Source organism: Haliotis rufescens, unplaced genomic scaffold (assembly GCF_023055435.1).
Source record: "Haliotis rufescens isolate VD_foot unplaced genomic scaffold, xgHalRufe1.0.p SCAF_2, whole genome shotgun sequence".
NCBI classification, from domain to species: domain Eukaryota; kingdom Metazoa; phylum Mollusca; class Gastropoda; order Lepetellida; family Haliotidae; genus Haliotis; species Haliotis rufescens.
The window spans coordinates 30,586,506-30,612,507 of record NW_025963890.1 but is presented as its reverse complement, the minus strand read 5'-3'; the positions used below and the strand labels follow the sequence as shown (position 1 = coordinate 30,612,507).

At 40.9% G+C, this 26,002-nt stretch overlaps 1 protein-coding gene across 4 annotated transcripts in view; it reads right to left on the bottom strand.

Moving 5' to 3' along the window:
- The window catches only part of LOC124118581 (plasminogen receptor (KT)-like), a 94,887-nt gene that overhangs the window by 36,364 nt on the left and 32,521 nt on the right, over positions 1–26,002 (bottom strand). The window lies entirely within an intron of this gene.

Genomic DNA, 26,002 nt, shown 5'->3' with positions numbered 1-26,002 from the left:
ACGACCTATGTTTTGAACGAGCTCTCTGTTAGCATCTGTAGAATTCAAACTAATTGTAAATGCTAGTCGGACAGTTCCCGGAACTAACACATCATGAGGACCTAGATTGGGAAAGCGAACCAGAAGCGTTTGAATCTGATCACTGGTACTCGGGTTATTAGTTATAGTTACAGACTGGCGGATTGCTTTGACCCCTAATGGATCCCTAAGTCTACGTTGTGGGTTTAACTTGCGTCCGTATTGCGAAGACATTGTTATATTAAAATAATGTTTACTTATATTAATATATATAAATGGATGATTTCAATCTAGATAGCTTTGATAACCCGAGTACAAATGAAGAGGGTTCTGATGAAACCAGCTTTTTGAATCTTAACGATGAACTTTTGAAATCAGCCGTAAATGATTATTACGATGCCTTAAAAGAAACTCCTTGGTCCTGACTATTCAAAGTTTACGATAGATATTAAAGGAATATTACGGCTGCGTGGCTCTCCGGATATTGACCTTATGAATTCTCGTACTTGTAAGCCCCTAGCCTTGTCTACGATAGCTAGTAAACACGGCATCAACATTGTTCGTGATGAATTATGTTTTGTAGACTACTCACAAGAAAACCTTTCTGCGAAGACTACTAAGGTTCTTCGGACTGTGCGTACTGAACTCGGTAACATAGATAAAGATAATTTGGAAGAAAGCTCGAAGCTGGCCTCGGACAGACTTGGAGAAATCTTGGATACATACTACGATAATTCCATGTTACAGGTACCATCCTCGGAATTCAGTATTAGGGAATTACGAGGCCTTGACAAGGCAATGCGAACAATGTAGGGTGAACTCATCAATAATATAGCCAAGCTATCCGTACTCGACAAGCATATAGCTGAGAAAACAAAACCTGAACAGGCAGGTGATGAATTCAGTAGACGCCGCGTTGCAGAAAGATTGCGTAACTTAGAAGACGAAAGATCGGCCCGCCTCGAAGCGGCTTCCAGTAATAGAAAGGCACTGCGTTCACAAATCAGTTGATTTCGAGAAACTATCGATCAAGTCCTCAACGATGACACTACACAGGCCGATAAAATTAAAACATTGTTCAGAGAACAGGGGATAACCTTTGCCAGTATTTTAACCACATTGGGATTTATTATATCGACTTTGACTCTCGCATTAACCGGTGGTAGAGGTGGTACAGGAGGTGGCACACCCCCTAGTGACAAAAATGGTGTAAAAGAGTGGATAAAAAAGCATTTAAAAGCATTAGGAGAAGCACTGGGAAAGCTTGCTGGGAAAGCCGCGTCTGCACTTCCCGGTATAATAGGGAGTATTGTTTCCTGGCTCTTGAATTTATTAGCTAAGACCACCACTTGGCTTAGTCAAAACTTGTGGGCACTGATCGAAGCAATTGCAGGGCTGTTGTACATATCCGCTAAGAACTATATAACCACATAGACTCCGCCTACTATAAGTGCTGTTTTTTCATCGATATGTTGTTGATTTTTAGCTGCAATATGTGGTGGCACTTGTGGTTGTGCGTCAGTAGATGGTTGTGAAACATGTGGTGACTGTGGCTTGACTATTCCCGTTTCGCCTGTGTTTGTTTGCGTTATTAGTTCTGTGTTAATATCTGAATTTATACCTGGTTTTTGTTGGTCGGTAGCAATAACAATTTTATTATTATAACCGATCACTTGACCGATCTTAAGTTCCATATTACTCGGAGACATGTATAGTCCCGGTGCATAAGCGTAGTCTACTTTGGATTGAGCATGCTGTAATAGATCTTGATAACGTTTTATAGAAGATGGAATATCAACTGGTGAATTAATAGCATCCTCCACGTTTGCGACAAACTGTTTTTGTGCATCGAGCACCGTCCCAGAACCGATGATTCCCGTTCGTGTTTGCGATTGTGCACCAAGAATTGCCCATACATAAGTTCTTATTGATTCATTAACTCTTACAACTCCTGGGCTAGTAAATTTATTTTCTGTTTTATCATTAAGAAATTCATTCCAAGCATTTCCAGATGGTTGCTCAACCTTTTGGACGGTGAAAGCAACACCACCCTTAAAGTTCATACAATCGTCTCTGCACTTGTTTCTTGAGAGAGCAAAGCTCGGAAGAAGCCGACCTCTTTTCAGTAAATCATCACTGACTTCTTTAACAGAGTGTGCACCAGCGTATGGAATACCTAGACCATGGTTAACTCCACTCAGACGCCAATCTTTACTCATAGAAATATTAACTTCCTGACAAATACGTTCGAATGCCCACCTATTGTACGGATTATTTGTGGAATTCCATGCTCGATCCTGTGGTAATGGGGCACTAATTTCTTTAAGTATACGTCTAATCTGATAGTAAACAAGAAATGATAAAACAGACTTACTTAGTTCAAATCCTTGCGCATAAAGAGATACACCACATCCTGTTGTGGCACACCATATGGCAAAGTTTAACTGATTCTGCCAAAATTGCATTGGATTGTGGAACCAATCATGCACCATTTTATCGTTAGTTGCCGTGACCCTGTATTTTTCAAAGATATCAGGGAATTTAACAAAAAAATTAGCACCAGACGCACTTACTAAAATCGACTGATTAGTAATGTAAGTTGATTTCATATTTAAGTTATGATATAGTATCATTGTATATTTAATATGCATGTCACACTCCCGGGAATAACAAATGGTCAGTCTATTCAACTGCTTCATACTATCGATAACTCAGCTGGTCAACTTGAAGTCGCTCTATGCGATGTAACGTATTACCCGCGGTGGACCAATATAAGTGCTGCGAGAGGTAATAATGATATACGACTATATGATAGTGTGACCTCCACTCTCATTGTTATACCTGATGGGTATTACAGCGTATGCTCCTTCAATGATGAAATTTGTAAGCCTAATGGAATTAGTCTCACACAAAATGAGTCGAATGGGATACTGATTATAAGCGCTGGAGAAAGGGCAGTAATTATCTTTTGGAACTTATCAGATACACTTGGATTTGTAAGAGGAGGAGAAGAAAGAGTATCAATAGCAATACAACCCAACCAAACAGTGTATGGAATTAATTTACCCGATTTAGTTCCCTATAAAGAGTTGTGCATCCATCTTGATCAGATAAGCACGACGGATAATATTCAACTCGAAAGTCTTTCTACTCTGTTGAGAGCTATTCCAGTCAAAGATGAAAAATATAATAGCAGTAGAACGGAATCTTTCTCAACATTACAATATAAAAAATTAAAGCGGGATATTATTTCAGATCTCAAAATTTCTGTATTAGATGTAAAACATCAACCTGTACATATAGGATACTTGAGTGTAACACTCCATATTATAAATAATGGTTGATTCATCAGGCCCTGGAACACTCAGACAAAGTAATACAATTGCGCTTTCCGATCTCGGAGACACAGAAGGTTTTGGTAAACCCGGCACCAATGGCAAGTTATACGTTTTATACTTACAAGATAATGTATACAAGCGGAAATCAGTTACATTCACAGGTAATCTAGGAGATTTAAGCGATGTCGACGTTAGTAGACTCAATAAAAACACTTCATACAATCTTACTCGCAACGATGATAATAAATGGACTATGATCGAAGCAAACATCGAGTGGCTACTAATATCGTCGTTACCCCACCGTATAGGATGATAGGTAAGGCACATAATTTAACTAAGATAATAAATAGGGGGATCGTACTCGGGGCTTATATCCCATCAAAACGAAAAAGTGTGTTAGTCTTTCCCCTGCCAGAAAACCCAGGTCATATGTTATTGAGTCGTCCGGCATCAAAAAATGTTAGTTTAAATTTGGTTACTGAATTCAATGATATTAAAGATAACTTGAGTGCAATACCTGATCTTTCTACGCTTATTATGAAGTCTTGTTTGGAGATGCACCAGAAGATGCCTTCGAAATATTACCAGGTCTATCAATTAAATGGCTTAAGAAACACCAACGTCAACGCTGTAGTATTATTTATATGGGAGCATTACCCATTGCAACCCTTGAGGGGGTCCAAATTATTAAAAGTGACAGCATTTCTCTTACTAAGATATTTATGCCGTATAATATACATTTAATAAGGTTGATGTATACTCTCAAAACATTGAAGCAAGACCAATTAAAGACTATTATATGATATAATAATATACACTATGAGTTTATATCCAGCGCTCGATGAGGCATCTGAAAAGATGGATACTGTTGATGGATTTCGATTACATCAAATAAGCGACATAAAACATTGAATAGAGAAGGAGAGGGAGTTTAGACTTGTTTGTATAAAAAGTATCGCAGAGCCGTGAATGCCCTCGACGGAGTTGACACTGCACTTGTAACGTCTAGCATGGGACTCGGTGTAGCCGGTGTTGGTTTATTATCAACTATAATCACTGCACCTATCCTACTTGATGTGGAAATAGTGGCCGGAGTCTCAGGACTGGCAGGAATAGCTATAAAATTTATTTCTCGTAAGTTGCAAAAGAAAGCATTTAAACATAATATTCGGATACTCACCGAAACAAAGTTGAACAGCATTGAGGACCATATTTCAACAGCATTTGCTGATTGTAAGATATCCGAGGATGAGTTTTGTTTAGTGCTGACAGAACTCACCAAATACAACGCAATGAAGCAGGAGATTCAACCCAATTCTCATAAGACCAGTGGTATAAGTGAAGATGAGAAAAAAAATAGTTCATAGAACAAGGGAGACAACAAGCGCGTCAATTATTTCGTACCAAAACCAAAGAACTAGTTGGAGATTAAAAATAGATTGCTTCCTATCGTTGGATCATATTTAAACGAATGCTTACATTAGTAAAAATATTGATGATTCTTTTAATACGATATCATGACGATTGTTAAATCGCATCATCATTTTGACATAAATAATTCCCTCTGTAGTGGTGGTATAGGTATATAAACCTGGCTCTTATGGAAGTGAGCCAGAACCCCCATCATCTATACTACTGGACAGGATGTGGAAAAGCAGACAATTTTAGTCATTCCCAGGGAATGCTGAGGGCATCGACAGTCCAGGGTTAAACATGAGATACGTTGGTCCGGATCTGGGAGTTTTGACTGGTGGCAAACAGGTTGATGTTGGGGTGGCTGAGGTGTCGAAAGACAAGTGGATAATCATTATGGCCTCTGTGGCTAGCAGCGTGTGGATGTTCCAGAGAAGGAGCTGCTGTTGTGTAGGCGTCTGGGTGACAAACATCAGAGGCGGGTTGTCTGTCAGTGTAGGCCGAAACCTGTTGATGTTGAGGCGCAGGATGTTGACTATGTATGGGTCCCCAGGATGTCCCAATTCTTCCCTCTCATTCACCACTCCCACCATGGGAACGGACCCAGATAAGTTTCCGTTCCTATGGCTCTTGCCATGAAAGGCCAAGGTGGCTTGTCTGCTTGACTTGAGGGGTTTACATTGGGGCTGATAATTACCAGATCATGACAGCTTAAAGGATGTGGACAGTGAAACTTGTGCCAGGACTATGACAGCCGTTTCATCCCCGGCAAAGTTGGAGACACAGTAGTTAGTGGTGGAGACTTGGCCATTGAAGAGAGAGTTGGAAGACAGAACACCAGGGGAACTCCCAAAATTTAACCCAGACTTACGACTGTCATACCGCTACGATGGCTTTGTGGTACAGGGCCCTGGGCTGTTGCAAGAGATCACTCTCAGTAAGTGCAAGGTAACTGAGCTGTCAGGTAGTGGTGAGCTCCACAAGTTGGTAAGGCATGACAGTGGTACAGATGATGAGGGTTATCCTCCAAGAGATCCTGAATAATGGCTCAGGAGGGAGATGCCATAGCAGAGAGACGCTTGATACATCTGTTTCGATGTAGGCTAGTCTGGTGTCCGGTACATGGAATAGCGCAATTAGAACTCGTCACGTGGTGAAGATAGTCATTGAGTGCGTGTGCACTGTCAGCTTCATCCAAGGCGTGGATCGGGAAATTGTCTTAGCTGTAATTGGGCACCTTGAAAGTGGGGGTGATTGAGTGATAACTTGGCGAAGTCCCTGCCTATTGCTGTAATCATATCTTTGATCACAGATCAGGAATGGAGGCGGGATCAGACCAGACAGTGTCTTTTTTATCCACATCATGGATACGGAGCAGCAGCAGCAAGGCAATCCGTGAGAGATCCATCATACGCTGGGACAAAGGAGCCTTCAGGTGAGTCAGACTAGTAATCTCTGGAGCCCCAAACTGGAGAGCGTTTTCGTGAATGGAGTTTAGAACAGAATGACCTGCTCCCACTATGCCTTGATGAAGAGCCAGGAGAGGCACTGCAGAGGTGCCAACAAAATCCACAGGGAACACTGTCTGAAGTGAGAGAGTGTCAATGAGACTGCATTGTAGGGGCTGAAGGAGCCTGAAACTGAAGCATCGCCTGCAGGATCATCATCTGCATGAGATGAATCAAGGATGGTTACATATAAGGTGCCATGAACATCTGGGGAGGTCCAGATGAAAGGCCGAGTGTCCGAACCCTGTAAGCGCCATAGACAGCTGGTATGTCTGAGCGAGGGTCATCGTAAAGGAGGAGGCGGTGGAGTATATCAACACTGAGGGTATTGATGTCGTATTGATCGGCATCAGTGTCTTATTAACGATGGAAGACAGCTGCCAGGTGAAAAGGTGGTAAAAGGAATCTCAGATGTGGATGTATGCAGAGTAGTGGTCACTGGAGGGTTCCTGTCCGGAGGAGATGGCCATGACTGGTGGTGGTGGTGGAAGAGTAGGCTAGGATGACTTGGACAGCAAGGATTTTCCTTCCACAAATTGTCTCACATTGCATTGGAGGTTAGAAAATTTCCTGACCTCCATGTGTTGATGTTAAGGCCCTTTACACAGAAAATCATGTTTCTATGTAACTGCTCCAGCAGTTGTTCAGCGTCTGCAACCACAATGAAACACTGTAAGTGCAATCCCTCTATTTATAGGCAGGTTGAGGAGGCACTACAGGTAGATCAAAGGAGGCAGAAAAGAGGCAGAAGCATTGCCAGGGTGTCTCAAGGGTTGCCATGGTCGCCGAATGGAGGCACAGCGGTCGCCAGTCATCGTTCAATGCACACTGTTAGTCACCCAAAGGAGGCACAAAGGAAGCAGAAACATCACCCAGATTGAAGGAAAATATTTCAGCAGAATGCATCTATGACCTGGTGACCATTGGGTGACCACTGTGCCTTCATTCTGCAACAATGGCAATGCTTGTGCCTCCCTTCTGCCTCCTTTGAGCCACCTTTGAGCAACCAACATCCTTGGTGACCTTTGTCCGACTGTTTTGAAAATGTTAAAAAATTCATGGTGACCATGGCGTCTATGGCGATGTCTGAACCTCCTGTGTACCACGTTGGAACGACCTAGGAAACCATTCTGCCTCCTTTGAGCCTCCAATGATGACCCGACAAATTTTATGGTCGCACACGAGAGGTACAAAAGTCGCCATCCTATGTAAAGGCCCTATTAGTCGCACAATCAGTGAATCAGAGACCATGTATCCGTATATTACCTCTATTGAAACCTAGTAATCAGTACAATGACAAACAAATGATCAGGATGTTTTCATCACTTATCCCCACAACTTAGAGTACATGAAACACTGATGATAAAACCAGTAGTTTTTACAGTAACCATCTAGTAGAACCATAATGTTTGTATAAATTTAAGGGGCAGAAGTGAACATTCGCGTTTCGTGTGATAACTTTCCTTTTCCTCTATTACTCTGAATGGACACAATTACACGATTTTTGATATCAAGAATGTGCCTGGCTATTTGGCATATAATGACAACATGAACATGAAGTATCCACGGTCATTTAGATTTTTGAGCCTCTGTCCTTAATAACCAATTTAGTTTGTCTTAATCATTGATAATTACGACCTTCACATCAACAACATTGAATCAGCTTGTGTTGACGAAAACCTTTATTATATCATGCTACTATTGTCAGACCCAAATACATAAACTGAGATTGAGTGTTCAAATCCTGTAAACACTAATTACTTGAACAGGAAAAATGATACAAATAACTTTCACACAAATGTGCGAATGCATTTTGTTTTCCTAATAGCTCAACAGACTATACTGACATCTCAGGCACAGACTGCAATATTTGCACTTAGTACCCACTACTAAATGGCTTTATTGTGCATATCCAAACCAATGGCTAATTGTGGCTATACTGTGGTGTGGAGTAGCACTTTGGTGCTTTGTGGCATGGTTCTTACAGGTTAGCCTGCTAGTAACAAATTACTACTTGCATTTAAGGCTATCTGCTTTTCAGCGGGAATCTTTCCAGGGTTACCTACTTTGCAGTGGGAACCTTGTCTTTCCCGACCTTTCAGTCACACCTAATTGCCACATATATTGGTCTGACGGTGGTAGTTGAGATTTGGGCTGGCAGTGGCAGCTGCCACAATGGTTTTACTAAATGTCAATATAGTTATTTAGTAGTTTATGCAACAATAACATTCCTACTGCATCTATACTTTCGTATTTGCCATATTATCTTTCTTACTTTCAACCACATGTGTCACATAGAGTTACGTCCCTTCTTTACCCCATTCCGTCGGGTACTAAACTTACTTGTTTGTTTATACATTGCAGCTAGAGTTTCTTTTTTTATTTACCTTCATGCCACATGCATCATGTACATTACAATTCACTATGGCCTAATATTTCTTGTATTCCTGTCTCTATTAAGAAATACTTACACTGGAACATTGTCCCATAATGCACTGCATTTCCACCCAGCCTCGTCTTCACATTCCATTGTTGTTTCACATCGCCATCTTGTCTATACGTACGCTGCTAACACTTGAAAAAACGTGACACATGACGGAAAATTTTCTCGGTGATCGTTATCAGGCCATCAATCTAACTGCCCCACAGCTGACGCAAGCTGTCGGAAGTACCAGCTAGTGCATTCCGGCTACGAGCGAATTCTGCTTAGCCTGCATGACCTCGTTAATAGGTCACCATGGAAGGGTTGTCAGGTCGGAGAGGCAAAACCTGCTCAACACGAAACCGCAGACAGAGGAATGCGCCTACACATCAAGACTGACCAGTCGACGTTTGGGATACCGACCGACCAGAAAACTGGACAGCTGCCCAGTTGAAGGATAAATTGAAAGAACTTAGAGTATGTGTTCCTGACAACATGACAAAAAAGTTACTGTTACAAATGTATGTGCTCAACCAGCCAAATCCAAGTGATAGCCAAACACGAACCCCTCCACAACAACAAACCCCTCAACGTGTAAGCAGACGACAACCAACAGCTACCATTTCCAGAGCAGAATCTGATAACCAACAGGGGCAAAGAGGCGTGACTCCACAACGCATATCAGGAGATACTCAGCATGCTCTCTCTATGTGGTACACTCCACGCCAACGCCTGGGACTTCTTCCAACATTACCCCGCCTAACAGCCTACATGATGGCCCTAATTACACGATCAGTGAGGTAGTCAACGAGATGAGACAACTCAGACAGATGGTACAGAGCCTACAACCTTCTCCACCAGGTAATAATATACCCGCATCGTCTAGCAATCCACCTGATTTCTACAGAAACTCGAATGCTCCGATACAGGGCCAGCCTGTAGCATCAGACACTTTACCCCACATCGACAGTGTCAGCCCAGCCCTACGACGTCAAATTGTGGAAGGTAAAGCCATTAACCTAGCCTTGCTCCTGCGACCATCGGCCGAAACAGGAGAATATCAAACGACACAAATTGCAAGTGCAACAGGCGAGGACGACAGTGTGTCTATTAGAGACGAACTACGACACAGGAGTCTATCCTTAGGTGAATTTATTAAGGCTTTTGGAATTTATAAAGCAAACTTCTGTGAAGCCTATCCTCAACGCAGAGAAGAAATGGACAGGTATGAGAGATTACTAGTCGACATGGCATCACACTATGGAGGAACTCTCTTCTACGAGTATCATAGAATGTTCGCAGCTAGATCAGCAGCCTATGTGTGCAAAGGTACTATCATCGACTGGAGTATCTTGGACACCCGAATTTACACCACTGTTACTTCAGGGCGTCGCACAAGGGCATGTGGTATATGCCATAGTTTGTCTCATTCTACTGACACTTGCTTCATGGCCGTTTCTCGTCCAGCAGAACGTGGACAAAGGTACACTCCTTACCAATCAGATCGTCCTAGATACCATAGAGATCCGAACACCGATTCCCATGGCAGAAATAGAGTGGTTTTCAACGGTATCGAGGTCTGCAACAATTACAACGACCGAAGCTGTAGCCGAGACCCGTGCCATTTCGCCCACCAGTGTATCATCTGTCACCAAAGAGGACATGGCAAACAAGAGTGTCCCAGAGACAAGGAGAGCCGGAAAAAACGTGACACATGACTATCACCATCCACACCCATTGACACCTGTAGATTGGCAACAGACCTAACAGGCCATCAGGACAAACAGTTTGTTCACTCTCTTAATCACCGGACTGACAGAGGGGTTCAATCCTCTAATCGACCCTGTACCTCGCACCTCATTCGAATGTGTTAACAATTTAAGTGCCAGAAAACAACCGGACATCGTCACAGAGCTAATCGCAAAAGAGGTGGATAAGGGGTATGTTACCCGGCCATGGTCAAAACCACCCTTTTCCTTGTTTAGAGTCAGCCCCCTTGGTGTAGCTGAGGGGAAATAAAGCAAGAAGCAAAGACTTATTTTGGATTTGTCAGCTCCACATAATGCAGAACAGCCTAGCATCAACCAATTAATAGACAAAGATTCATCTTCTTTAACATATGTGACTATTGACCACGCCATAAATATCATCAAGAAATGTGGACAAGGTGCATGGTTATGCAAAGTAGACATTTCCGTTTGCCTTCAAACAAATCCCAATCAATCAAGACTTTTGGAAGTTTTTCGGCTTCAAATGGCAGGAAAAATACTACTTTTACACAAGATTAGCATTCGGTTGTAGGTCCAGTCCTTGCCTATTTGATATGTTATCTACAGCTTTAGCTTGGATAGCTTAACACAAATATGGCATCAAACACATACTGTGGCTGTTGGATGATTTCTTAACCACAGACCCTGTGGACTTTGAGGCAGAGCGTACCATGGCACTATTGTCACTTCTGTTCAACAGTCTGAAGGTACCACTGGGTACGCACAAAACGGTCGGCCCTGTCCAAGAACTGGAGTTTCTCGGCATCATTTTGGATACGGTGAGAATGGAGGCTCGATTACCCGTCAACAAAATACACCGCATATGTGAATTTATCACAGGATTCTTGCAAAAATCTGCTTGCAAAAAACGAGAACTGCTTTCGTTATTGGGACACCTAAATTTTGCATGCAAAGTGATAGTGCCAGGACGCTCTTTCGTGGCTTTCTTGATTCAACAATCAAAGAAAGCATCTGAGCTACATCACTATGTGACCATTGGCAAAGAGTGCATCAAAGACCTACAAATGTGGTTAAGATTCCTATCTGGTTGGAATGGAGTTTCCTTCTTCCTTGACAGTCACACAACAAGTCAAGTCAAATTGCAATTATTCACGGATTCTTCTTCTGTAGGATTCGGCGGAATTTATGGATCCCGATGGTTTGCAGACACCTGGCCGGTCGACTTGCCACTGAAGAAAAAAACAGGACTTGCTATGTCATTCCAAGAATTATACCCTATCGTCGTAGCTGCAGTACTGTGGGGTCATGAATGGCAATCCAAGCGTATTCTTTTTTTGTGCGACAACAGTGCGACAGTTGACATTATCAGGAAAGGCAGGTCTAAATGTACTAACATCATGCAACTCATGCGTAGACTTACCTGGTGTGCCGCTAATCATAACTTCATTATACTAGCCACACATGTACCTGGTGCCTCAAACAATATAGCTGACTCTCTCTCTCGATTGCAGATGGCCAGATTCAGGCGGCTGGCACCACTAGCAGACATCACCCCCCACCAGTGCCCACCAACTCAGCAAGTACTTTGGAATTAGATACCACACTACAGACACTCTGGGACGCAGCAGTAAGTCGTCGAACAAGAGATACCTATGCCGTAGGATATCAGTGCTTTGTGAGATTCCTCATCATGTGCCAGCTACTGAGATATTCCAGAAAAAATCTTCCGGATCTGAGTGAGAACGTACTTATCCAATTCGTAGCCTACTGTTTCAAAACACTCCAGTTAAAATATGCAACTGTCAAAACTTATTTGGCAGGGATCAAGTACGAGTATATGGTTCATGGTGTGCATTGTGTGTTTGACAAAGCTAGCTTTGGAGCTATCAGTAGACTTCAGACTGTCCTCAAGGGATACAAAAAATTGAATTCAGCTCCTACACTACGACGTCTCCCTATCACTTATGAAATCCTTTGTGATATGGTCGACACACTACCATGTGTACAATTGCTTTCTTTGGCTTCATGCGCTTTAGTGAGTTTACTTGTACCTCTGACTTCGACCCGGCAGTAAACATGTGCATCAGTGATGTCAGCTTTGATCATTCAGTGAAATGTGCCAAAGTATTCCTGAAAGCATCAAAAGCTGACCCATTTCGGAAAGGTGTCTTCATTACCTTATGCCATACAGGCAAACGTGTGTGTCCATATACAGTCCTCTACAAATGTGTCAGTGTAAGACTAGCTAGCAATGCTATACAAACCGATCCTTTGTTCATTAATTCAGATGGTCAAACGATTAACAGAGCTAAGTTCCTGCAATCGCTCAGAAGCTTACTTCGAAGGATCCGTACAGATTGTGATCTATACAATACGCATTCCTTTCGGATAGGAGCTGCATCCTCCGCAAGTCACACAAGACCAAATAGCGTCCATTCCAATTTGGAATGAACGTTGGAATGCTTTGGAAAGATCGCTCATTCCAAACTTTCCAAAGCTTGGAAAGATCGATCTTTCCAAAAAATCCAAAATTGGAATGGCAACATTTCCAAAAATATTTCCAACACTGGAAATGTTTGGAATGGTTTGGAATGGTTTGGAAATATGGTTAGAAGGAACAAGTTAAAATATGTTTTATCAGTAATTTGAACAATAAAAAGACTATGAATTAGGGGCTTTAGGGGTTGCTTATATAGTAATTTTGAAATTTTGAGATTTGGAAAGAATGCCAAGAGTGGGTGGGGGACGAACTAAGGGAGCTGTGTGTGTTGGGTGGTTGTTAGATAATGTAGTTTTGGTTTTATTATTTTATTTGGGGTTTAAATGCGACTAATTAGTCCTGTTTTAATTAGGTATAAACCTAAGGCTTTGAATTTTTCTAATTTATTTTATGGATTTAGGATTGATTCTAGTGTAAGTCCGGTTTTAAGATTTAGGGTGGTCTGTAGTGTTGTTCGGTGTGTTTGGTAGTGTGTGCAGTGAATAAGTACGTGTTCTGGTGTTTCTTGTTGTTTGCAATGTGGGCAGTTTCCTGTTGTGTGTAGATTAGCTATTTTACGGTGATTATTTAGTTTGGTGCGGCCTGTTTGTAGTTTAGTAATTATTCTGTCGATTTTTTGGGATGGGTGTAGTATATTTGGTTTATTTAGTTGTTTTTTTAGTACTTTCCTGATTTGGCTATTTAAGTTTTGGTATATATTTTGCCATTTTTTGTTGATTTTTTGTTTAGTGAGACTTTTGATTTCTGATTTTGAGCTGGGTAAGTTTAAGCTTATTTCTGGGAGTTAAAGGGATAATTTTGCTGCTTTATCTGCCTTTTCATTTCCAAAGATTCCTACGTGGGCGGGGGTCCAAATGAACTCTATTTGTTTACCTGCCCTAGTTAAGTTGTTTGAGCTATTGAGTATTTGATTTATTAGTTTGGGGTGGTTTTTAGTGTTTTTATTTTTGAGGGCTTGTAGTCCACTGAGGGAGTCGGTTAGGATGAGGATTTTTGTTTTGTTTTTTAGATTGCTGATTGTGTAGTGCTGAGACAACTACTGACTGATATAGAAGATGTAACGTGCGCTTTCCGACTGCAGCGTATTTCGCACACGGGCCTGGCCAGACCATTTAGTGTATTCCGAAAAGGGTGAAAGTGGTGTGTGCAACCCAAGAGGGGGCTTTTAGGGGTTGCTTATATTGAGTTTTTGAGATTTTTAAATTTGGAATAAATGCCGAGGTGGGTGGAGGAGGGAACTAAGGGAGCCGGGTGAGGTGGGTGTTTGTATGTTTATTGGATTTTGGATTGGTAGATTAATTAGTTTTTAGATGCGCTTAATTAGGTCTGTTTTGATTAGGAATACGCCTAGGGCCTTGAAGTTTTCTAGTTTATTTTGAGGGTTTAGTATTTCATCTAGAACTAAAGGAACCTTATTTAGATTGAGGGTGGTTTGTAGAGTGGTTCTGTGTGTTTGGTAGTAGGTGCAGTGAACAGTGCGTGTTCTGTGGTTTCGGGTTGTTTGCAGTGGGGGCAGTTGCCTGTGGTGTGTCTTTTAAGTTGTTTTAGGTGGTTATTTATGTTCGTGTGTCCTGTTTGGAGTTTTGTAATTAATCTGTCAATTTTTGTAGAGGGGTGTAGGATTTTAGGTTTGGCTAGTGGTTTTCTGAGCACTTTTTTTATTTGGTTATTTGAGTTTTGATATTGATTATGCCATTTTTTGGTTATTTTTTGTTTGTTTACACTTTTAATTTCTGATTTTGAGATGGGTAGGTTTAGGCTTATTTCTGGTATTTTAATAGATAATTTAGCTGCTTTATCGGCACTTTCGTTGCCGTAAATTCCTACGTGGGCGGGGATCTACAAGAAGGTTATTGTTAGGTCGTTGGAGCTTTTAAGTATTTGGTTTATTAATTTAGGTCGTTTTTTGGTATTTTTGTTTTTGAGGGCTTGTAGTCCACTAAGGGAGTTGGTGAGAATTGAATTTTATTGTTGTTCTTAGATTGTTGGGTATGCAGGGCTGAGGCCATGCCCATAAGTTCGGCCGTGAATATAGATTGGTTGTTAGGGAGTCGGTAAGATTGTGTGGATATAACTGGTTGTGTGGTATGGACTCCGAAGCCTGTGTGGTTGGAGATCGGGTCTGAAGATCCGTCAGTGTATATGTGACACCCATTGGGCCAATTTTCGGGTATGTATTCAAGTGTGGTGGTTTTAGCTATGTTTGGGTCGGTTTGTTTATTTATTTGGTTAGCTAGCGTTGTGTCTATTTTGGGTATTTTGAGTTTAGGGGTGAAGATATTTGATTTTTTGCTGTTTTGTTTAAGATTTTGAGTTTGGTGTTCATCGAGGTAGTTAGTTATTCTTTGGGATATTTGGGTGAGTAAGGGGTGTTTGCGAGCTAGAGTTTGGTTTCTTGGGCTTATCTTTCGGTTAATTATGAGACAACTAATAGGTCTCAAGATTAAGTATTCGGCTGGATGGCAGCTGCCATTTAATTACAAAACAGACAGTCGTCTAGACGGCTCACATGTAAGTGCGCCGACATGTGCCTAAGATCATAAAATGGACAATCTTTGGTAACATCTAATTTATTGTTGTCTCACGCCAGAGCTGTGAATAATTCTGTTGGTTACATCCCATTAGTAAGACATCCCATTAGTGAGACATACATTGTAAGCCAGTGGAGTAGGTGGGATTAATTAAACAAACACAGCCAGTCTACCCACTTAACAATGGTCACAGCCCATGATTAGCAGATTAATTAATAAGAGTAGGCCAGTAATTCTGTTTGAATATTCTCAGAAAATAAATGAGTTAGGAGCTAGTAGGAGCTTACTCAAAAAGTTGAGATGCATGTTTTGTTAAAACTTATTTATTACACATAGAAATTCCCCCTAGTCTGAACATTTCATGCACAATCATGGCAGGTTTGCAGCAGGTTGAGTTCATTACCAGTCAAAGAGGTACTCTCCAGGTCCCCTGGTTAACATGTGCAACCAGGTATGACATTGTTGTTTTAAGGTGTCTCACAACTGGGCTGTCTTACTAATGGGAGGAGACCATTCTGTTCATTGAACAATTGGAATTCAGGAAGTTATCAATAATTGTTTTACTTAACATGAGATAAGATAAGTTGTTTACAACATAATATTATGATGTCAGGACGTACTACAGTCAAAACCATATATTTTAAAATCAATTTAATGACAGACTATGATTTCCAAGTCCCGATTAGCAAATCAATGAGGTATCAGTTTCACCACATGTGCACAGACCGCCTATATTTTTCATAACTATTCTCCAGTTAAAGTCCTATCCTCTTATCAAAAAATCTGTGAGAGTGATCATCATTAACGAAACTCATTCTCGTCAAAGAATACAGAACAAATGAAGAATCAGATGCATACATTTATTGCCATGCTTCATTCATCACGAAGTAGATTTACATACATTTGTGAATAGCACTTAAACTGTGATAATGAATTTTACCATTGTCCATATTATATTATAAATATTAACCATAATATGGATTTCCGAATATATAAACGACTCCAAACGTTGATATTTCAGACAAAAACAAAGTCAGCTGTCTTTTAACGTTCAGGGGAAAAGGGTTTGCTTTCACAATTGAACATTTGTTTTCACCAAAGGACAATCAAATCAAGCCAAAAACAGTAAAAATGCACATATATGGTTAGCGACCGCCTTTATACAGCGAGGGGGGAAATTCGTCTGCTCTAACTGCCTTCACAAAAACATTCCAGCCCTTAATTACTGAGGCAGCTGTGACGTAGTAGCATTACATTCGCTGCGTTTGCAGCATATAAGATGTGTAATCTGTGGAGTGACTAAAGTAATATTACGGCTGAAATCTTACTTGCATGGTTGTTTTAATAGAAAACTTACGGTTTAAAAACACAATTGTTCTTATATAATGTTTTTAGGTTTGGTTTATAAATACAAGAGAAGATTTTTTATACATATAAAACTGGTCGAAAATACAGCTGAACAATAGAAAACTAAAAAAAGGAGTTGTGAATAGTGACAAATTTTAATTACATCACCGTGTCAATAATTATTGATTGATTCCGTCAAACAACTGTCAAACCATTTATTGCCATGTACGTACATGTACACAGGAAGCTGGCGCTGTCGGAGGCTCCAGGTAAATAAACATCGTGGTTTTATGACGGGAGATCAGACGAACCGTGAACCAGGGGCATGCGACGTAATTACACCTAAAGGTGGTAGAACCAGGGTATTGTCTCTTGGACTGGCTAATTGACCGTACAAATAATTGGTAAATATATTCGTTTTGACACCCGTGTTTCATGTGCATCCCGGCTCATAAGCAGAATACAGACAAATGAGGCCCCGTGATCAGCGGAGCGTGAACAGCATGGATGCCGCCTTTCAACAGTCAAGCTGCGATCTCGGAACTGCTCGCCCGATTGAATCCAATTGCAAGCGGAGACAAGATTACTTCCCTTACCCAAACATGATCGTTGCTCAGAAATGTTCAAATCTATCTTCAGTAAATCATGAAATTAATGCGAGCATGACATTTATGCGAAAAATGTGATCGTCAGTCCCTCTGATTATTCATTTCATCATGATAAAAAAAGTTAGTCACTTATAAAGTTACCACGTTGAAATTGGAAACGATCGTTAACAAAAACAACAAAATGTATTATCTCATCACTCAGCCTAACAGTGATATAACTGCAAATTACACAGTCAAGTACGCTAAAGTATTACACATGGTGGGTGGAGGACCAGGGGAACTTTGAGTTTGACAGGTGACATCAACTGGTCAAGTAACACCACGGTTTGTATATTCACGTTGATTGGACAGTCTAGACTGGCGCCAACTAATCATGACGGCATCTTCAGAACAGAACAGAACTTTATTTCTCCCAGGTTTAGGCTTACGTGGATAACGGAAAATTTTGTTTAAGTGATAGCACATTTGTAATTCAATCTAATATACTTTCCTTGATTGATTATATGGCTGCGGTCGTAGATCCGGATGTATCTAAATATGCTCAGTATATACACAGGGTTTATTGTTATACTATTAGGATTAATAGATACAATTGAGTATTTATACCCTTGATCATAAAGTTAGTCACTACTTTCACATGTTCGATTTGTATGATTTGGGTTATGATTAAATTGACAAAATAAGAAATCATTCCGTGTATATGTGTATTATATATTGTACCCCAATACGTAATTAAATTGTGTATAAATAAGGACACTAGGTTAATTACTGTAATTGATTATTTGATAAACATATTCACATTTAGTTGTGTGATATGTCACAGAGGTAAAGCTAATTCATAACAACTAATTGTCCCATTTATTTGGTTTCTATCTTTTATATGAAACAAATGCTATAACATGGGGTGATAAACTTCATTGGCAATAGACGTAGCATATAATTGTCCACATGAACAGTCTACTCTGTTCCAGATATGTTTATTCATTTTGTCAGCATTTAAATCGTTGCATTCCTGGCTAGATGATTCATTTGACGAAATCTTGTTCCCTGTTTTGAATTACCGTCAGATAGTTCCAGAACAATTATAAAATTTTCAGCCCTATGTGTTGTGCATAATTCCGAGATAATTCGAAGTTCATATTCTTGTACGAACACTTATCAAAATTCATTTATACCTAGTACTATTATGTTCATATGTATATTAGTTCAAATTATAATAATGATGCCCTTTATATTTTCGAAGCGGTCTTTGTTCTACGACAACCGTAAGTCGGTATGGGAAAACAAAATATTTGTTTAATTGTTCAAAGTTCAAAGTCAATGTCATATGATTATAGACAAGGAAGATAAGAAATTAAATATAAAGAGTAGCCACTTTAAATGACAGAATTTCTTTTAGTTAAATTTGCTCATGATTTGGTCTTTTCGTGGTACATAGTGCCAAAATACTCTTAATTATTTACTTTCATGTCATTACTAATCTCACATAAGGTCAAAAGTTGTACAACCTTTAACAGATATGATTATGACATGTTGTATCCAAACATTTCCAAACAAATCAAACAAATCCAAGCTTGGAAATATGACCTTTCCAAATATTGGAATGGTCATATTTCCAATTGGAAAGGTGGTATTTCCAAGTTTTGGATTTTTTGGAATGGATGATATTTTGTCCATTGTCAGGCCCGTTTAGAGGGCCATCTGATTCAAACGCTTGGACGCTGGAAATCGGAATGCTACACGAGATACATTTACGTATCTCATTCTACAATACAGTCTGCACAACAAGCCATGTGCGTGTACTCGCACCAGTAGACTTTGCTTGAATGCATGCCAGCAAACAAACTGTATATCTATTATCATACCTACAAATGATGCAAGAGCTCATCTGTATATTTCCATGCATATTTTGGGGGGCATTCATTACATTCAATTTCCATCAATTTCATTCATTCTCCTGGGCCTCAAAACATTCTCCCCTGGAGAAACTGTTTTGGCCCCCCAAAAATTCACAAGTACCCGGCGCGCTACAGGGTAACCCTAGGACACAGTCCGGCGCGTTACCACTTGGCCCCAGGGTACCATCTCACTTTTCCTGCATACAGCCCCCCATGTATGCCAAACTTGTATATATGTACATCTTAATAAATCATAATTTATTTTACATCTGTTGTGTTATTGTTGCATAAATTGGGCCAGGCAGCGGAAGTTACTTTTACCTGGCAACGGTAGTTTGTCAACTATGCTATCGGGGGTCTGGCAACAGTAGCTGCTTTTGGCAGTTTGGTAGTTGCCAATTAATGGTAGTCTGTCTTATAATTAAATATGCTACTAAGCTTATTGCAATTGGCAACGACAAGCTGCTTAGTAGCCCACTAGCATTTGCACACCATCGGCCATTTAATCCAATCTCATCTCGTGTTGTTATTATAGGCACAGGCATCCAGTTTGGTAGGCCGTGCCTCAACATTGGCAGATCATACAACAACCTTACAATACACAGGGTGTAGAGAGATAATTGTTGTTTGCATGAGTACAGTGGCACTAAGGCCTTATGACAGCAGACATTTTTTCTAATTAAATTTGTGAAAGTGTTTCGCAAAGAACGTCTATGAAAAGGATTGCCCTCCTATATTTGTTCCTGTTAAGAGAATCTAAGTGTTGCTATGTCACGCACATTCAAGTGAGACACAAGTACTGTAACGCCTCTTCTGCAAAATGAACAGGCAACTTTACCTTTCACTGAACATACTTTTATTGTCGTTAACTAAAAACGAAGGCCTTAATAATTTATGAAGGTTATATTACAAGAAAAACATTCACATGAATGTAATCTAGGAATACATTTGAGTTGTTTATCAAAGTAAGCATACACTTTAATTTTCGCATTTAATTGCATTGAACACACAACGTTTCTGTCGTAATATTTCTTCGTCTTACGGTCCTCTATGATAATGTTACAAACAAGTCATGGCCACATCCAATAAAACAGTCCTTCCTAATGAACTGAACATTATTTGTCCAACCTGACAAGCTGTGACCCTTGATACCTTGTGCCCGCAGGTGGAAGAAGTTGGATGTCCCTATAACTGAACCGCAAAAGAAATGTCACCATGGATAGATATATGAGAAACCTTATTTGTCCAAACACTGCAAACATACTTTGAGACATATTAAAAAGATGAAACTTGGCAAAACTGTTCAAGGTTGAAATTAAAGTGTCAAATGTTCTTAACATGGAAACACAACACTAGTTTCTGACAAAATGGCATCACAAGTCAGTACCTCGTCTGTCCGCCATGTGCTTTGATGACTGCCGTGCAACGTCAATACATGGAATGGATGAGGCTATTGATGAAGGCCACAGGCACTTGAGTCCACACACTGAGGAACGCCAGACGCAGTTCAGCTGCAGTTGTCGGCCTTGGTTGGACGTCATTCAGCCATCTTTGAATCTCGTCCCACAGGTGCTCAATGGGATTAAATCGGGACTGAGGGCAGGCCACACTGTACGGTTCTGATGCCATTCTGCTGGAGGAAGTCACTTGTTAATCTCGCAGTGTGGGCGCTGGCATTATCATGCTGAAACACATAGTTGCAGCAACGTTCCAAATGAGGTATGGCATGTGGTCTCAAGACTTGATCAACGTACTGAGCAGCTGCGATACCATTGCCTCTCCTTGGACCGATGTTCTGGAAGACAACAGGGCCAACCCTCTGTGCAAGACCAATTCCACCCCACACCATGATGCTCAGACCACCCCATGAATCTCAACAACACAAGCATCCGAATAATGTTTCCCACGGCCTTGCCAGACTCTCTCTGCCATCTGCTGTTCAGATACAGTAACGGCTCTCATCTGAGAAGAGGACTCTTCTCCACTGCTGGTGCCGCACTAATGTGTCGCTGGTGTGTCCCCATGGTCTGTCGAGCAGTTTCTGCAGCAGTAACAAAGCGATCTTGAAGATGCTCTCTCACAATCTGACGATCCTGATGTCAGGTGATAACCCTTGGTTTTCCACTACGTGGTCGGTCATCTGTAGTGTTGGTGGTCTGGTACCATTGCTGGAGCCTGTACTTGACAGGCAGTTTGTCCAGCTTGCAATTGTCCAAGAGCTTGGTGTCACTGATTTCTTGTCTATCTTGGCATGCAGTAGCAATTCAATAACAAATGAATGTTATCCCATCTGGGTGGATTTTTATAGGGCAAGAAATGCGGGAATGCATGTGCACTTCAATTTGCACGGAACTCACATGCATCGGGTTACCATGGCCGTTGCCATAATGCGTTTGGGCGATCGGTTTTATTGTCATCTGCTATGTTTTTTTATCATCAAATTACATTTTCCCGGACAAGGTAATGTTAAATTTTAGAAACTTTGACAAAAATTACCCAGATATTTAAATGACAACTTTTCATGCAATGTTACTTGAGGTGATGTTTCTTTTGCGGTTCAGTATATTTCCAATGTACAGTCAATTCTCGTTAATCTGACACCAGTTTATCTGACAAAAATATTGGGAACCGATTTAATCAGTGATGTTTAGACCCGTTTATCCGAAAGTCTCGCACTCTGACTCCGACACACCTAATTTGCAACGAATTGCAGAAATCACTCAGTAATCAGTCCCGTTAATCCGACACAGTGATCAGCGTACTCCGTGGTCATCTGCCCGCGAGTACACAGTCCCGTGTTTTGATGCAAGACGAGTCGGCGAGTTGGCAACTTGCTTAACAATAAACAATTACTGCTTTAAATAAACAAAACAGCATTAATCACATGCCTAGATTGCCTCAATCTTATTAAAATTGGATACAAGTTCTCGCTACCGCTGAGGACAACCTTTGTGAACTTTGACTGACCAATGACATTACTAACAGGAAGTCGACATTAGCCACTAAAAATGCAGCTGCACATATTCCGCTAACCATATTACACTACAATATGAATATTTCTTCTTTCCTTGGTTTATTACGTGTTCGTATCATTATCTATCATTTAGTTGTCCAATTTTCCATCACGAACGTTGATACCACCTAATTTCGTTTATCAGACATACTCGTTAATCGGACATAATCATATGAAACCAACAATGTCGAATTAACGGGACTTGACTGTATTTCATGAGGTTTCCTTGAGCATTGATGCCTGTATATGGTCATGAAAGGATACAAAATGACGCACAACTCTTTGCCTCACCTTGGTTTTTTTCTGTGTGTTCCAAACATATAGGTCCAAGTTGTATTTTAATATGATAAACATTCGCAAAACATTTGAAATTGTAAAATTTCCTAATGATTGCTGTACCTGGAAATTTAAGGGGAATATTCTATTTCTAACCAGAACATTTGAGATATGGTTGGAAACAGTAAACTGTCCAAATTATTGCAAAAAGTATGAGCACACATGAAAATGACATTAATTTGGTTTAGTGTCACTACCTCCTGGCATATATGACACAACATACATGCCGGAATAATTGACGGATAGGTGACAAACATTCCCAAACTAGGCATACATGTAAATATAGTCAAATGATTTGAAATACTTGGTAATGTTTGCATTTACATTAATTACATCATAGCCATAAATCCTGTATTTTGGCTGCAGCCACACTATAACTAAACCTTCAAATTTTCAACAGAAGTCATCTGCACACAACTAGTTGTTCCCCTAATAGCACATGTAGCTCTTCAGCTCTTCTGTGCAAAAAGGCGTGAAAAATGTAAACTTCTTTCCAAAACATCTAACCACTGGAGGCATATGAATTTGCGAGGTGGGTGGGAGTACTTCCTGATGTAATAGAGGTAGTATTCTTAGAATTATTAACAATGACAACTATTGTTTGATAATTCCTGCGAATCCTCTACCTCTATTACATCATAGCCAGGACCCACCAGATGGATAAGGAGGGATCTGCCTCTAGTAACTCCCTGTATAGTTGACAGCAATCCAATACTGTTGTATGAGTTCTTGTATATTACCAGATCAAAACCCTCTCGAGAGGTAATTACTCTAGAATCTTAGAGGACTTGAAATCGGGTATTATGATTATATCAGTCAATATGAGATACCTTCACCTGAAGTACTTTATTATTTGCTGATAATCTTTAGTTCTATTCTAACTCATCATTTATCTCAGATTTTGAGAGTGATCTAAATGATGTCACTTCCTGTTTTTTAGTGGTTCTTATGTCATTTCTAGAACCTTTGACATCATTTATGACATCACTTACGGTCTATATTCCTTCCGATTGTGACGTCACTTCCGGTAGATCTGTTTATCAGCTGTTCTAATACAGATAGCCCTTGAATTTCTTATGTACCTTACCAGTAAATAAATTACTCACCTTTTGTAGCTGCCGATGTCAGATCCTCGTCCCCTCCCCCTTTTTGTCCCTCATAGAAAGGAGGAAAAACTAAGGACGTATAATCGCTTGGGCCGCAACAATAGGTCCAAGGAATGAATCCCCGTCAAGTCTGGCTGGATGTCTTGTAAATAAAAACTAGTGAAGGTATTGTCTGACCCTCATTGGCTTCCTGCTACGACTTGTTCGATGGACACAGATGACCAGGATGCCAGACTTGTTGCCAAAGCTCGGATTTTGTGGGCAGAGCTAGAACCCATAGTAGGAGGAGTATCCTTTGCTGCTGATAACTTGTTGCTATGGTAGTCTTTAGCCATCCAGGTGCTTTAGTGATGTCTTCATCCGAGTTTGTCTTGCACGAGATGAATAGACGTAGTTTCCTGACTGATTCCATCTGAAATCTTTGAGGCGGGACCAAGTACTTCATGTTGAGAGTTTGTTGGTATCCCGCAATCTCCAAATGGCCCGTTTGGTGAGAAGGGTCTTGATGGCAAGGTCGGCTGCGTCCAATTTGGCACCCTTCAGGTGAAACCTGCGTCCCAGGGGGCGGGATACAAGCTGAGGGCACTTGAGAAAATGTAGCTTGTATCGTAATACGTAGACAAAGCCCGGCCGATAGGATCTGCGATGCTTGGAGGGGGGAGAAACAAATCATCATCATCAGGAGTTGTTGACGTTGAAGCCATAGGAGCTGGGAGGCACTCCAGACCTGTGTAGATAACATGTCCTCCTGCATGCGGACGATCGCATCCAGCAGACTGTAGATGAGTCCAAATGGTCCGTTTGGATGGACATTGGTGTTTCTGCCGGGACATCATCAAAGGACGTTGATAGAGGTGGCATCGTGTTCAGTTTCCTAAACTTGTCATCCAGTGCCTGTGTCACCGCGAACAGTGATGCATGAGTCTGATACAATTTCTTCCTCATAGTCAGGAGGGGAAGCCGGTCATCGTGACACAGCTTCATTCATTTGGTCAAGGATCCTGCTGGTATAGCTTGGCAACGGTAGAGATGTCGAGGACGGAGTATGGCATCCACCATATTCGGGCATTTCCGGAGGAGGTGACTGTTCCGTCCGTGGCTGTGTAGTCGGCATGATATATGGCATCCATCATACACACGTAGGATAACACTGGTCCATATTCCCACGGAGGTGATGTGGCCATTTAATCAGGGGCCTCTCTGTCCGACTCCGGTGCCATGGTTCCATGGGCTCATATACAAGTGTGTCATCGTCCAATTTTGGTCTAACAGGATCCGGGTATCTTTGGCGGCTCGGCAGGTCGAGTGGGTAAGGTGTGCTTGCCACTACCCTTGTGATCGTCAGGAAGTCGTGATCTGGGTGTTGACTGCTTAACCCTGTGTGGCCTCTTGGCCAGGGAAGACTTCTGAGCCTGCAACTTCTTCAGTTTATCGACTTCTGATGGCTGCTAGACGTGTGTTTATCAACTCTTCCATGGGGGCCTGCTCTACGGCGAATGAATTCTCAAGAGTGCTGATATGGAACCCCAAGGCTGGATCTGAATGGAATAGAGATAGTCTCCTTGATGGCAGATAAGATCGAGTCCACCTTCTTCTTAGCAGCCTCCTTGCATTTCGCCTTGACTGTGGAGGCATCTAGCTTCATGAAGGACATGGAGGGGGGAGAGCACAGGTGGCAGGTGAAGCTTCTCAAAAACAAGCGTCGTATAGTCATGGGATCATGACATTTTAGTTAGGACTTGTATTGTCATGAAAAAATGTTACATCTATTTGGGTTGTTGTGTCAGCAAAATATGATACAATCTTAAAACCATTCTCGCCTCCCTTAATACACTACCAGTCCCTTATACAACAAAACTTTACAAAGGTCTGCAAGTTCGATGCCAATCACTTACCATTGCCACTAAAATCAAAGAGTTTGTATTTGTTTTGGCACTGTGTCAAGGTAGAATAGAGATAAACCTGTGTGTTTCCAATTTAAAGGTTTCAAACTGTTATGATACCTGACACTAAGGTTAAACTGTTTTTGTTATAGGTGTAAAAGCATTCTAAAAGCCAGCTTCCATGATTATAGTTGGACAAAACTTTTGTAAAATGGCAATAAATACGTAAAAACAAACAGTTTCAAATGAAATTTACAGGTGACAAATCAAAGTTTGAAAACTCTAAAAAAGGAAACACACAAAGTTTATCTACTAATGAGACCACCGAATAAACAATTAGTGCGTCTTTTT